At 45.0% G+C, this 11565-nt stretch overlaps 1 long non-coding RNA gene across 1 annotated transcript; it reads right to left on the bottom strand.

The window, feature by feature from the left end:
- Positions 1-7774: 7774 nt before the first annotated feature.
- LOC134220876 (uncharacterized) lies at positions 7775-8857 on the bottom strand. Its single transcript, XR_009982089.1, has 4 exons — positions 8698-8857; positions 8559-8633; positions 8374-8464; positions 7775-8297 (listed from the first exon to the last, which is right to left on the bottom strand). It is a non-coding gene; the product is annotated as an uncharacterized LOC134220876 (long non-coding RNA).
- Positions 8858-11565: the final 2708 nt, after the last annotated feature.

The raw sequence follows: 11565 nt of genomic DNA, 5'->3' as shown, positions 1-11565 counted from the left end.
CTTTTGCCGATTTCACTGCATACACTGTAAAGACTGCAATGCCCTTAAATGTGTAAAATAAATACAGTATACCCCCGCTGATCCGACAAATCTATCCAGCTTTCCACGCTCGGTAATGACTATAGATAGTGGAATATATAGATGAGCGAAGATAAATCCTCTGTGTCCAAACGAACTGTCAAACGTGTCTCCAAACGAGCATGACGTCACGATTTCAATGCAAACGTTAAGGGCTGTGACGTCATATGCGCGTGTGCACGGGCAAAAAAATCGACTCAGCCATGCTTTCGCTCATCTATAGATTCTACTATCTATAGTAATGACGGCTTGTCGGTGTGTAAAAATCAATCGGTCACTGTACTTTTTGACACTAGCTGGAGGAAAACTCACAGGCGAAAAGGCCTTTTTTCCCTTCCCCTCACCAAGGAACGCGAGTGGGCTTTCCTCCAGCTAGTGTCAAACAGTACAGTAAACAATTGATTTTTACGCACCAACAAGCCGCCATTACCGAGCGTGGAAAGCTGGATATGGCCAATAGAGGTAATAGACTATCCAGCTTTCCACGCTCGGTAATGGCGGCTTGTCGATGTGCAAAAATCAATCGGTCACTGTACTTTTTGACACTAGCTGGAGGAAAACTCACTGGCGAAAAGGCCTTTTTCCCCTTCCCCTCATCCAGGAACGCCAGTGAGCTTTCCTCCAGCTAGTGTCAAACAGTACAGTGACGGATGGATTTTTACACACCGACAAGCCGCCATTACCGAGCGTGGAAAGCTGGATAGAGGACGATTGTCGCTGCGATTTCCTTTGTTATCGTTCCCAAACATGGGTACCTATTTGTCAAAACGTACTGATTTTTTTTGTTGACATTTAGTGCCCTATCCTCGCCAGCAAAAGATGTTTCGCCAGGGACGACAGCGACAAGCGTCCTCTATGGTTTATTACACTGAGAAAAATTTTATAGTAGAAACCTGGGTGGTGCGGATAGAATCGATTTGGTTGTCAAACTGAAGCCAAAATTTTCTATTGTGCCGGAGCCAAACATTGAAGATTGTGGTTATGTTCGTTTCTGATCTAATATTGAGAAGTATTGTTATTATTTTGGGAAAAAATAAAAATAAACTTTGTTTGAGTTTTGTATTCTTTGTAACAAATATTCTCACATTATATTTCGAGTGGAAAATTAGTGGGAATGCAACTAAAAAGCACTCGTTACGAAATTTCACGAGATTCAGCAGCTGATTGGAGCATGAATGTATGTAAACAATCGTAAAGTCATGTAGAGTCTAGCGCATTTGTGCGCCCTCATGCAGCATGGAAAGAGAAATTCGAAGAGCGGGAAATGTTTGACAGCCAAGTAACTGCAAAATAATTTTGTTTATGGGAGTGATTTCAAAATATCCCTCTGCTTGCTTGAGCGCAGAAAAGCTGCTCTATCCGCAGCACCCAGGTAGAAACTACCATTTTAGGGGTAATATTGAGAACAGTACCGACGTTTTTCAACCGAAGTGCCAATCGTCTTAAAATGACTAAAATATGGTCTATCTTACGATAAAAATAGTACAGTATCCCCCCGCTTATCCGGACCTCGCTAGTCCGACGACTCGTTAGTCCGGATCTCGCTAATTCGGAATTTTCCGGATTAAAAAGTATCAACACCCATTTAAACACATTATGCTGTCAGTTTTCAAATTTGTGCTGTGATTTTGTTTTGGTTCATTTGTATGGATTTGACAGTCGGATTAACGAGAGAAACCCGATAGTCCGGCCATACATTTGTCGGATCAGCGGGGGTATACTGTATATTCAATCGCTTACATGGTTATTCTTACTGAGAATATAGTAAAATTGTGTGGTAAAATCAACTATTTTGTTCGAGTCTATGCTAAATAACAATTTTCGTTGTAAAATTTAAAATAATATCAATCAGATTTATTACACTTATGGTAAAATTAAGCGATTTGTCCCTTCGGTTGAAAAACGTCGGTACTGTTCTTAATTTTACCACAAAATTGTAATTTCTACTACAAAGTTTTCTTCAGTGTACATCTATTAGGGCCTGTTCAAATATCACGTAACGCAAAAAATGTTGTTTTTAAGAACCCCCCACACCCTCGTAACAATCCGTAACAATGAATTATTGGCAGTGGCTGATTTTCTACCCGCCGCTTCCACACCCAGGCGCTATCGTATATGCGCAAAATAGCAAGGAAGAGTTAACCGCCAGAAATTTGTATGACGAAAGACATCTAACGCAGGTTTTCTCAACAGCAGGAACTTTTCACGAAAAACTATTTGGTACCGGTTATGAAGGATGGTGTCCGTTACTACGGCTACCAAATATTTTTTCGATTAAGGTGCTTAATTTTGAGAAATCGAACCTTAGATGCCTTTTGCCATACTGATTTCAGAAAGTTAACTCCTAGTGTGCCGCTGTAAGCACGCTCAAAGCAGGCGATTCATTTTCAAAACCGCACCCACCCCTATGCGTAACACGTAACAAATGCGATTTTTTTTTAAATAGATCTTAATTTTAGTAGAAATTGAAGAACGGTGCAATAAATTATTATCTTTTGTATATTGTACGTGGATTTCCCTATTGGACCCGACCGTTCGAAATAGTCGCTCCTTGAACGGTCGTTGGAATCGCCGTTTTCACTTTCACACCCGTTTTTATAGTAAAATCTGTCAAAACTGACAAGTCTGCCACGTGCTTTTTGCTGTTTACCTCGGACTTCTCTTTCTTTTCCCGATGTTTCGACATCTGTTTTGATTGACAAGGAGCAAAAAACAAGGTAATCTACCAAACATTCATTGAGTTTGGCAAACCTTGCTGGAAAAGGGAACGTTTGAAATAGGCAAGTGAACTGACCTTCGAATCCATTGGTCAAGTAAATCCACAATATTTCATGCTTTTTCAAAAATAATGAATATTTTTTGAATTTTTTAAAATATTTTTACCTTTGGAAAAAACTTGTTACGCGTAACAATATTTCGAAGGAGCACCCCCTATATTTTGTGTAACAAAGCGTAACAAAAATCAAACAACCCCCACCCCCTATTGCGTTACGTAATATTTGAACAGACCCTTATATGGCCTGACTATAGCCATCTTGCCCTACTCAAGTCCAGCTTTGTGCAGCAAAAAGAAAAATTGAGCCGTGCGCCAGAAAAAAAGGAAACTCTTTTGTCGCACCTTTTCCGGAGTTGCGCCGATCCAACGAATTCCCCAAAGGGAAAGACATAAGCTTTCCTCGAGGTTTTCTAATGCCGAAAAAGACAGCATCTCCTTCACAAAGACGGCATGCGGGCTTTGTTGTCTTTTTTTGAGGAATTACCATTGTTTTCGGAACTTTTCAGCCCAGAAAAACTTGTGTCGTTTCCCTTGGCAATCCCACAAATCTAGTCGGTTTTCCTTTGTTTACCTATATGGAACCTAAACAAGTACTCAAGTTACAACCCGTCCGCAAAAAGGCTGCTAAAAACGATCCGTAATTACCTGGCATTCGTGATCACAATTTTATTCAAAAGAACTTTCTTTTTGCCCTTGGAGTTTACGAGTTTTACCCTTTTTCTAGTCATGGCTTAAATCCCATGCAATCCCGTCTTTTTTCAAATTCCTTTTTCAAAACGTCGTGACGTCATCTAAATGTTGGTTTTTCATTTTCATTTTTTCATGTTCGATTTAGATGTAAACAATATGCACGCCATTGCCTAACAATTATAGCAAAGAAAGCCTTACAATGATTAAATCAACTTTAATCCTCAAAAGAATAAATCAAAAATAATCCCAGCAATAGGCCAGTATCGACTTAAAAAGTAAAGAGGTTACGGAATTTTGTTCAATATTACCAAGAGGAATTTTGACAACTGATCTGCATGGAGCAAATTGTCACTTTTACTTACGGAATAATCGAGCAGAATATTTTTCCGAAAGTAAAGTGACAGCTCCCATTACTTTGCGTGGGAACCTTACAAATGCCAATTTTGTTTTTTGTTCTTTTCAAGTGGATACTGTTGTAAGAAATTTGTTTCGATTATTTACTTTTCCGATTCAGTGAACGGAATTTAACATGTGATTGAGATAGAAAAAGAAATTTCTTTTGAACACGATACCAACCTAATGAGTGGATAGACCGAATATGGTTTTAGCTTACATTTAAATCTATTTAGCTTTTATATTTTTATCCGTGTATATATTTATTTATTTATCATCAGACTAAGGCCGGAGTGGCCTGTGCTGCACATAAAAGACTTCTCCATTCAGCTCGGTTCAAGGCTGCACTTCGCCAACCACGCAGTCTGCGGAGGGTCCGCAAGTCGTCCTCCACCTGATCGATCCACCTTGCCCGCTGTGCACCTCGCCTTCTTGTTCCCGTCGGATCGTTGTCGAGAAACGTTGTCGTTTTCACCGGATTACTGTCCGACATTCTGGCTACGTGCCCGGCCCACCGCAGTCTTCCGATTTTGCGATCTGAACGATGGATGGTTCTCCCAACAGCTGATGCAACTCGTGGTTCATTCGCCTCCTCCACGTACCGTCCGCCATCTGCACCCCACCATAGATGGTACGCAACACTTTCCTTTCGAAAACTCCCAGTGCGCGTTGGTCCTCCACGAGCATCGTCCAGGTCTCGTGTCCGTAGAGAACTACCGGTCTAATAAGCGTTTTGTAGATAGTCAGTTTGGTACGGCGGCGAACTCTATTCGATCGGAGCGTCTTGCGGAGTTCAAAGTACGTACGATTTCCAGCCACTATGCGTCTTCGAATTTCTCTGCTGGTATCGTTATCGGCGGTCACCAGTGAGCCCAAGTACACGAATTCTTCAACCACCTCGATTTCGTCACCACCGATAGAAACTCGTGGTGGGTGGCTTACATTGACCTCTCTTGAGCTTCTTCCTATCAGGTACTTCGTCTTCGACGTGTTGATGACTAGTCCAATCCGTTTAGCTTCGCTTTTCAGTCTGATGTAGGCTTCCTGCATCCTCTCAATGGTACGTGCCACGATATCAATGTCGTCGGCGAAACCAAATAACTGGACGGACTTCGTGAAAATTGTGCCACTCGCGTCAATCCCTGCCCCTTCCAAAGCGATGTTTAATAGCAGACACGAAAGACCATCACCTTGCCGTAACCTTCTGCGGGTTTCGAAGGGACTCGAGAATGTCCCTGAAACTCGAACTACGCACATCACCCGATCCATCGTCGCCTTGATCAACCGTATCAGTTTATCCGGAAATCCGTTTTCGTGCATTAGCTGCCATAGCTGGTCCCGATCGATTGTATCATATGCGGCTTTGAAGTCGATAAATAGATGATGTGTGGGCACGTTGTATTCGCGGCATTTCTGCAATACCTGACGTATGGCGAACACCTGGTCTGTGGTAGAGCGTTCACCCATAAATCCCGCCTGGTACTGCCCCACGAACTCTCTTGCAATTGGTGTTAGTCGACGGCATAAAATTTGGGAGAGTACCTTGTAGGCGGCGTTCAGCAATGTGATTGCGCGGTAGTTGCTACAATCCAGCTTATCGCCCTTTTTGTAGATGGGACACGACACCTTCCATCCACTCCTGCGGCAGAACCTCATCCTCCCAAACCTTGGTAATCACCCAGTGCAGCGCTCTAGCCAGTGCTTCACCACCGTGTTTAAACAGCTCTCCTGGTAGTTGGTCAACTCCAGGGGCTTTGTTGTTTTTCAGCCGGCCGATCTCCTCCTGGATTTCCTGGAGATTCGGAGCCGGAAGTCGCATGTCCTGCGCGCGTGCTCCTAGGTTCATTACCATACCGCCACCGTTGTCTGCCATATCGCCATTCAGGTGCTCTTCGTAGTGCTGCCGCCACCTTTGGATCACCTCACGCTCGTTCGTAAGAAGGTTCCCGTTTATGTCCTTACACATATCGGGCTGTGGCACGTGGCCCTTACGTGAACGGTTCAACTTCTCATAAAACTTTCGTGCGTTATTAGCGCGGTACAGTTCCTCCGTCTCTTCACGGTCTCGATCTTTCCTGCTGGCGCTTTTTCCTCCGGAAAATCGAGTTTTTGTCTATTCCGCGCCCTTTTGTATCGTGCCTCGTTCGCCCTCGTGCGGTGTTGCAGCAATCTCGCCCATGCTGCATTCTCCTCCTCAACTAACTGCTCACATTCGCCGTCATACCAGTCGTTTCTCTGATCCGGAGCCACCGTGCCTAGTGCAGCGGTTGCGGTGCTTCCAATGGCGGATCGAATATCTCTCCAGCCATCTTCAAGAGATGCTGCGCCTAGCTGCTCTTCCGTTGGGAGTGCCACTTCCAGCTGCTGCGCGTAGTCTTGGGCTAGTCTACCGTCTTGTAGCCGCCCAATGTTTAGCCGCGGCGGACGACTCCGACGCGTGTTGATCACCGTCGAGAGTTTTGAGCGCAGACATACTGCGACGAGGTAGTGGTCGGATTCAATATTCGCACTGCGGTAAGTGCGTACGTTCGTGATGTCGGAGAAGAATTTACCGTCGATTAGAACGTGGTCGATTTAGTTTTTCGTTACTTGATTAGGTGATTTCCATGTGGCCTTGTGAATATTCTTGCGGGGGAAGAAAGTGCTTCGGACTACCATTCCGCGGGAGGCAGCAAAATTTATGCATCGTTGGCCGTTGTTTATCGATACAGTATGCAGATCTGGTCCGATGACCGGTCTATACATTTCCTCCCTTCCTACCTGAGCGTTCATGTCGCTGAAAACGACTTTGACGTCGCGCAGTGGGCATCCATCGGCTGCTCCAGCTGTGCATAGAACGCTACTTTCTCGTAGTCGGGTCTACAATTCGTGTGTGCAGTGCACGTTGATTATGCTATAGTTGAAGAAACGGCCTTTTATCCTCAGCTTGCACATCCTTGCGTTGATTGGCTGCCACCCAATCACGCGTTGGCGCATCTTTCCCAGCACTATGAAGCCGGTTCCCAGCTCGTTGGTGGTGCCACAGCTTTGGTAGAAGGTAGCCGCTCGATGCCCGCTTTTCCACACTTTCTGTCCTGTCCAGCAGATTTCCTGCAGCGCTACGACATCGAAGTTGCGGGGATGTAATTCATCGTAGATTATCCTGTCGCAACCTGCGAAGCCAAGCGACTTGCAGTTCCATGTTCCAAGCTTCCAATCGTGATCCTTTATTCGTCGCCCCGGTCGTTGCCGATTGTATCGAGTCGTATTATCTTCTATGTTGTTCGTAATGGTTGTTTTTAAAGGCGGCTTATTGGGCCTGCGCAAACCTCCTGTCTCGTCGGAGGGCCGTCGTGTCAGGGCTGTTTAGCGTCCCACCTAACACCAGGACTTGGGCTTGTGCGCTTTGAGCGGCACACGGTCGCTTTGGCGGAGCCTACTTGCGGATTCATGCAGCTTTTATAGAGGTTTAACAGGGCCCACTGTCAAACCCCACCACATCCTAGGCAGGCGCCACAACTCGCAGATGGCCTGGGGAGGGATCGTCAAGCCCTTGGACATAGTCCCTGCTGCCCCCGTGTATATATAGTCATATTATTACTTGCCGGCTGGCAAAGGGTTATTAGTCTGAGGGTCGCTTATTGGCTTGCGCTCGCTATAACTCACGTACGCAAGGGTTCTCAATTCACAGGAACAACCGAGAATGAAATTACCTACCCACTGGCTTCACACGTGACGAATGAACTATATTGCACCGCTATCTTACACCGAAAGAAACTTTAAATTCAACTTCTGATATGGGAACTCAAAGCGGAAACTATTGGTTCCTTTCGAACCTACTAAAAAGCGAATAACTCGAAAAGTCGTGGAAATGCTAAATAAACCAGGGCAATGCTCTCTGAAATTAGCTACTCGAGGCTTTTCTACTCAAATTACAATTTATTGAGGACATGACGTCAATCAGGGGTACTTGCGTGGCTGGTAACTGTTGGATCACAATCCGATTCGGCGGCAGGCCTGACTATGACGGGCGGGCGTGTCGTGGTGAGCTTGATGCCTCGTAATCCCGACGATGGGAATAAAGAAGACGGTTTCCCGGCGGTTTGGCAGCCGGTAACGGAAACGATGGCGGTATTGCTGCGACGGACGGATGCGGAGACGGTGGCTATGACCTCGGAGTGGCTGGAAAGATGGCGTCGGATTCGATTTCCGACCAATGGCGACTGGATGACGCCGATGGCTAACGCTCGGGAACTCCAATGGCGACTATCCGAGTCCCGGCCTGGATGCGCTCTTGCTTCCACTCCCCCGAATCTTCCGCTGTTGTCCACTTCGCCAGAAACTGCCAATAAAGAAACAGAAAAAGGTCCGCTTCGTGGACCTGCCCACCAAATTAGTCCCCTGTGACGTCCTAATTACACTTTCAGCCTCATAGAGTTATTACTAGTGGAAATTACCTTTTTCTTCACTTCTTTTCTAATTCACCGATGGTGGTGATTGGAATTTTCTGCTTTCACGTAGTCTGGCTTTAATTGGTTTTTAACTTGCCTGAACAATAGATTTTAATTTGGTTTTATGTCGCATGGTTTGGTTTTAACAATAGGCTTAGTTATTAACATGTATTTACACTAATTCTACTAACCAATTAACACTTCTTTTAACGCCTAACACTGCATGCTTTTCAACTAACCCTTTAAACAATGGGTCTTTTAATTAACTAAAACAAAGAAACAATTACATTGGTTATTAAACACTTCCACTCTAAAGACGCTAATTACAACCTTTTACAAAATACTCGATAATAAACGCGCACTACTGTTCACTTTGAATTTCCAGGCAAAAAGAGACTTTTTCCTTTCAGGATCAAGCCTTTTAAAGGATTTTCAAGATTCTCGATGGAGCCAAAGCATCAAAAATCGTTTATGATTTAATCATGACCGATTTTTGACAGCTATGCTCGCGACATTGGTGCTTACGCCATTTTAGTCAGGTGACTCCACCTATGCGTGAGTAACACAATCAAACTCCTGGCGAGTTATGTTACGCCTTAAGAGTGTCGTTTACAATGCTCAAAAATGATCTCCCAAGCTATGTGTATATAGTGAGTGGGGCAGAGTAGAAATACTACAATGAGAGATCGGCGAAGACGCCATCTTGTTTCCAATCGAACCGTCAAAAGCGGTTCCAATTCGACTTGTTTACATTTTGCATCCATAAGAAGCAAGCAAAAAGTGCAAGTGCGATTTCATGCATTTTCATACGTTGCCATTTCGACAGTTTTTCACTCCGCCGGTCTCTGGTTTTAGGGTGGCTAGGGCAGAGCTCTCACACTCATCAAGCCACTGAGTGCCGACACTGTCCCATAGTCGTATTAGTGGGTGTGTATTTTTTATAAAGGGCGTAGTGGTTAGTATTTGAGGGAAAAGGGATGTCGGACTTGTGGCAGGGCCAACAAACAATTATTGGAACCAAGCAATGGTTACACTATAGCGAGGCTCTCGTTAATCCGACTGTCAAACCCATGGGAAAACTGTCAAACGCAACGCAAACGTATCCTATGTGCGGGGCTCTTTAGAATCCGGGGTCCATCGTCAGGAATCTTGGAATCGTCCCGTAGAAAATTTCTACATATTCTTACATACCATAGGCCATGCCATGTCTTCCTCTCTTCTCTCGGGTTGGTTTTTTCTTTATCCTCGTCGCCAATTTTGTAGAGACGTCTACTCTGGTTGAGGGTTGAAAGATTAATTTTTTACTTTACTTATGAATCCTGTACACCTCCGGTGGTGCAAAGGGCTGACTTGAAAGATCTCCATCTTGAGCGTTACCCGGCTATCGCTTTAACCTGTTGCCAGGTTAGATTTCGGTCGACTTCTTTTATTTCTTTATTGAGGCTTCTCCGCCATGAACCTCTGGGTCTGCCTCTGCTGCGATGTCCCGCTGGGTTCCAGTCTAATGCTTGTTTACAGATTTCGTTTCCGCCCCTACGTAGAGTGTGGCCGACCCAGCCCCACTTCCGATCCCGAATTTCTGTTGCTATCGGCCTCTGGTGACAACGACGATGGAGCTCGTTGTTTGAGATCAAGTTGTGAGGCCACCAGGCCCGAATTATATACCGCAGGCATCTGTTAATGAACACCTGCAGCCGTTGAGTGTCCTCCACTGATACACACCATGTTTCGCTAGCGTATAACAGCACAATTTCACGAGCCGCGTATCGTTGACGGGCTAAGACTTTGGCTCCTCTGGTTTTCGATCGCTCTATCGCGGCTTTGGCTTCTCTTCGCTCCTCTATCTTTCTCCAGGTGTTATCGGCGATCCATTGTTTTCTCTGGGTGCGTAGTTCGCCCAGATTGTTCTCGCTGGTGACGATGAAGGCATTCTTGATGGCGGTCCATTGGTCTTCCACGCTGCCACCTTCCGGAATATCTGCAGCACGCGTCTCCAGTTCTTCAACGAACCGTGGCATCTTCTAGTCGGCGTGTGTTGAATCGTCGTCCAACTCTTTCCTCCTGCCGACGAATCCGCGCAATGCGCAGGCGTATTTCGCCAATGAGGAGGTGATGATCAGATGCGATATCGGCACTACGTTTATTCCGTACATCAAGAAGGCTCCGTTTCCATTTTCGGCTGATGCAGATGTGATCGATTTGATTTTCTGTAAAGCCGTCACGGGAGACCCAGGTGACCTTGTGAACCGGTCGATGAGGGAAGAGCGATCCCCCAATCACCATGTCGTTATTACCACAAAATTCTGCGAACAGCTCTCCTTTTTCGCTCATTTCTCCGAGACCATGGCGTCCCAAAATGCGCTCATGGTTCGAGTTGTCGGATCCGATCTTCGCATTGAAGTCGCCCAAACAGATCTTTATATCACCCTTCGGAATTCTATCTACGACGGCATTGAGTTGACTGTAGAAGTTCTTTGTCTTGCAGATCGGCAGCATCGGTTGGCGCATAACATTGGATTATAGTAAGGTTTCGGACCCGTGTTTAAATCTGGCAACGATTATCCTTTCACTTATAGGTTCCCACTTCATAAGCGCAGAGTGTGCCTGAGCGCTTAGTAGGAAGCCAACTCCACGATGCCGGGGAGCGTGTTCACCTCGTAAACCAGAGTATAGCAGAACTTGTCCCGACGGCGTTCTGTGTTCTCCAAAGTCCAAAGTTTGGCCAACGGACTTCACTCAGTCCCAGGATCTCAAGCTTCATGCGGCGTGCCTCATTGGCAAGTTGTGCCAATTTACCCTGCTGGGCTGAAAGATTAATGATTTTATTTATTCTTAAGTGTCATTACATTGCAGTTCGTGAACACATAGGTTACTACGATCCTACAGTACTTTTATCTTGTTTTAAATATTTACTGGAGTCTGACAATATTTCCTTAAGACTAAGGAAGAGTCAAAATCTCACTGTAGGTAGATTAATCTGAGTTTTTAACTGTAAAAGTCCCATTTACCATTCATTTTATCGTGCAAAACCATAAATTCTTAAGCAATTTAATTGTAATAAATGGCAATGTAACAGTAAAATTTATGGTTTTTCAATGATATTTTCTCGAGCCGGTGACAAGCCGGTGTCATCATCATCAATAGACATTAGGTTGGTTCAAAAAATCGATTTTGCTCCACAGTGCTCATCTGATTCTT

Source organism: Armigeres subalbatus, chromosome 3, assembly GCF_024139115.2.
Source record: "Armigeres subalbatus isolate Guangzhou_Male chromosome 3, GZ_Asu_2, whole genome shotgun sequence".
NCBI classification, from domain to species: domain Eukaryota; kingdom Metazoa; phylum Arthropoda; class Insecta; order Diptera; family Culicidae; genus Armigeres; species Armigeres subalbatus.
This window is presented reverse-complemented; position numbering and strand designations above follow the sequence as displayed.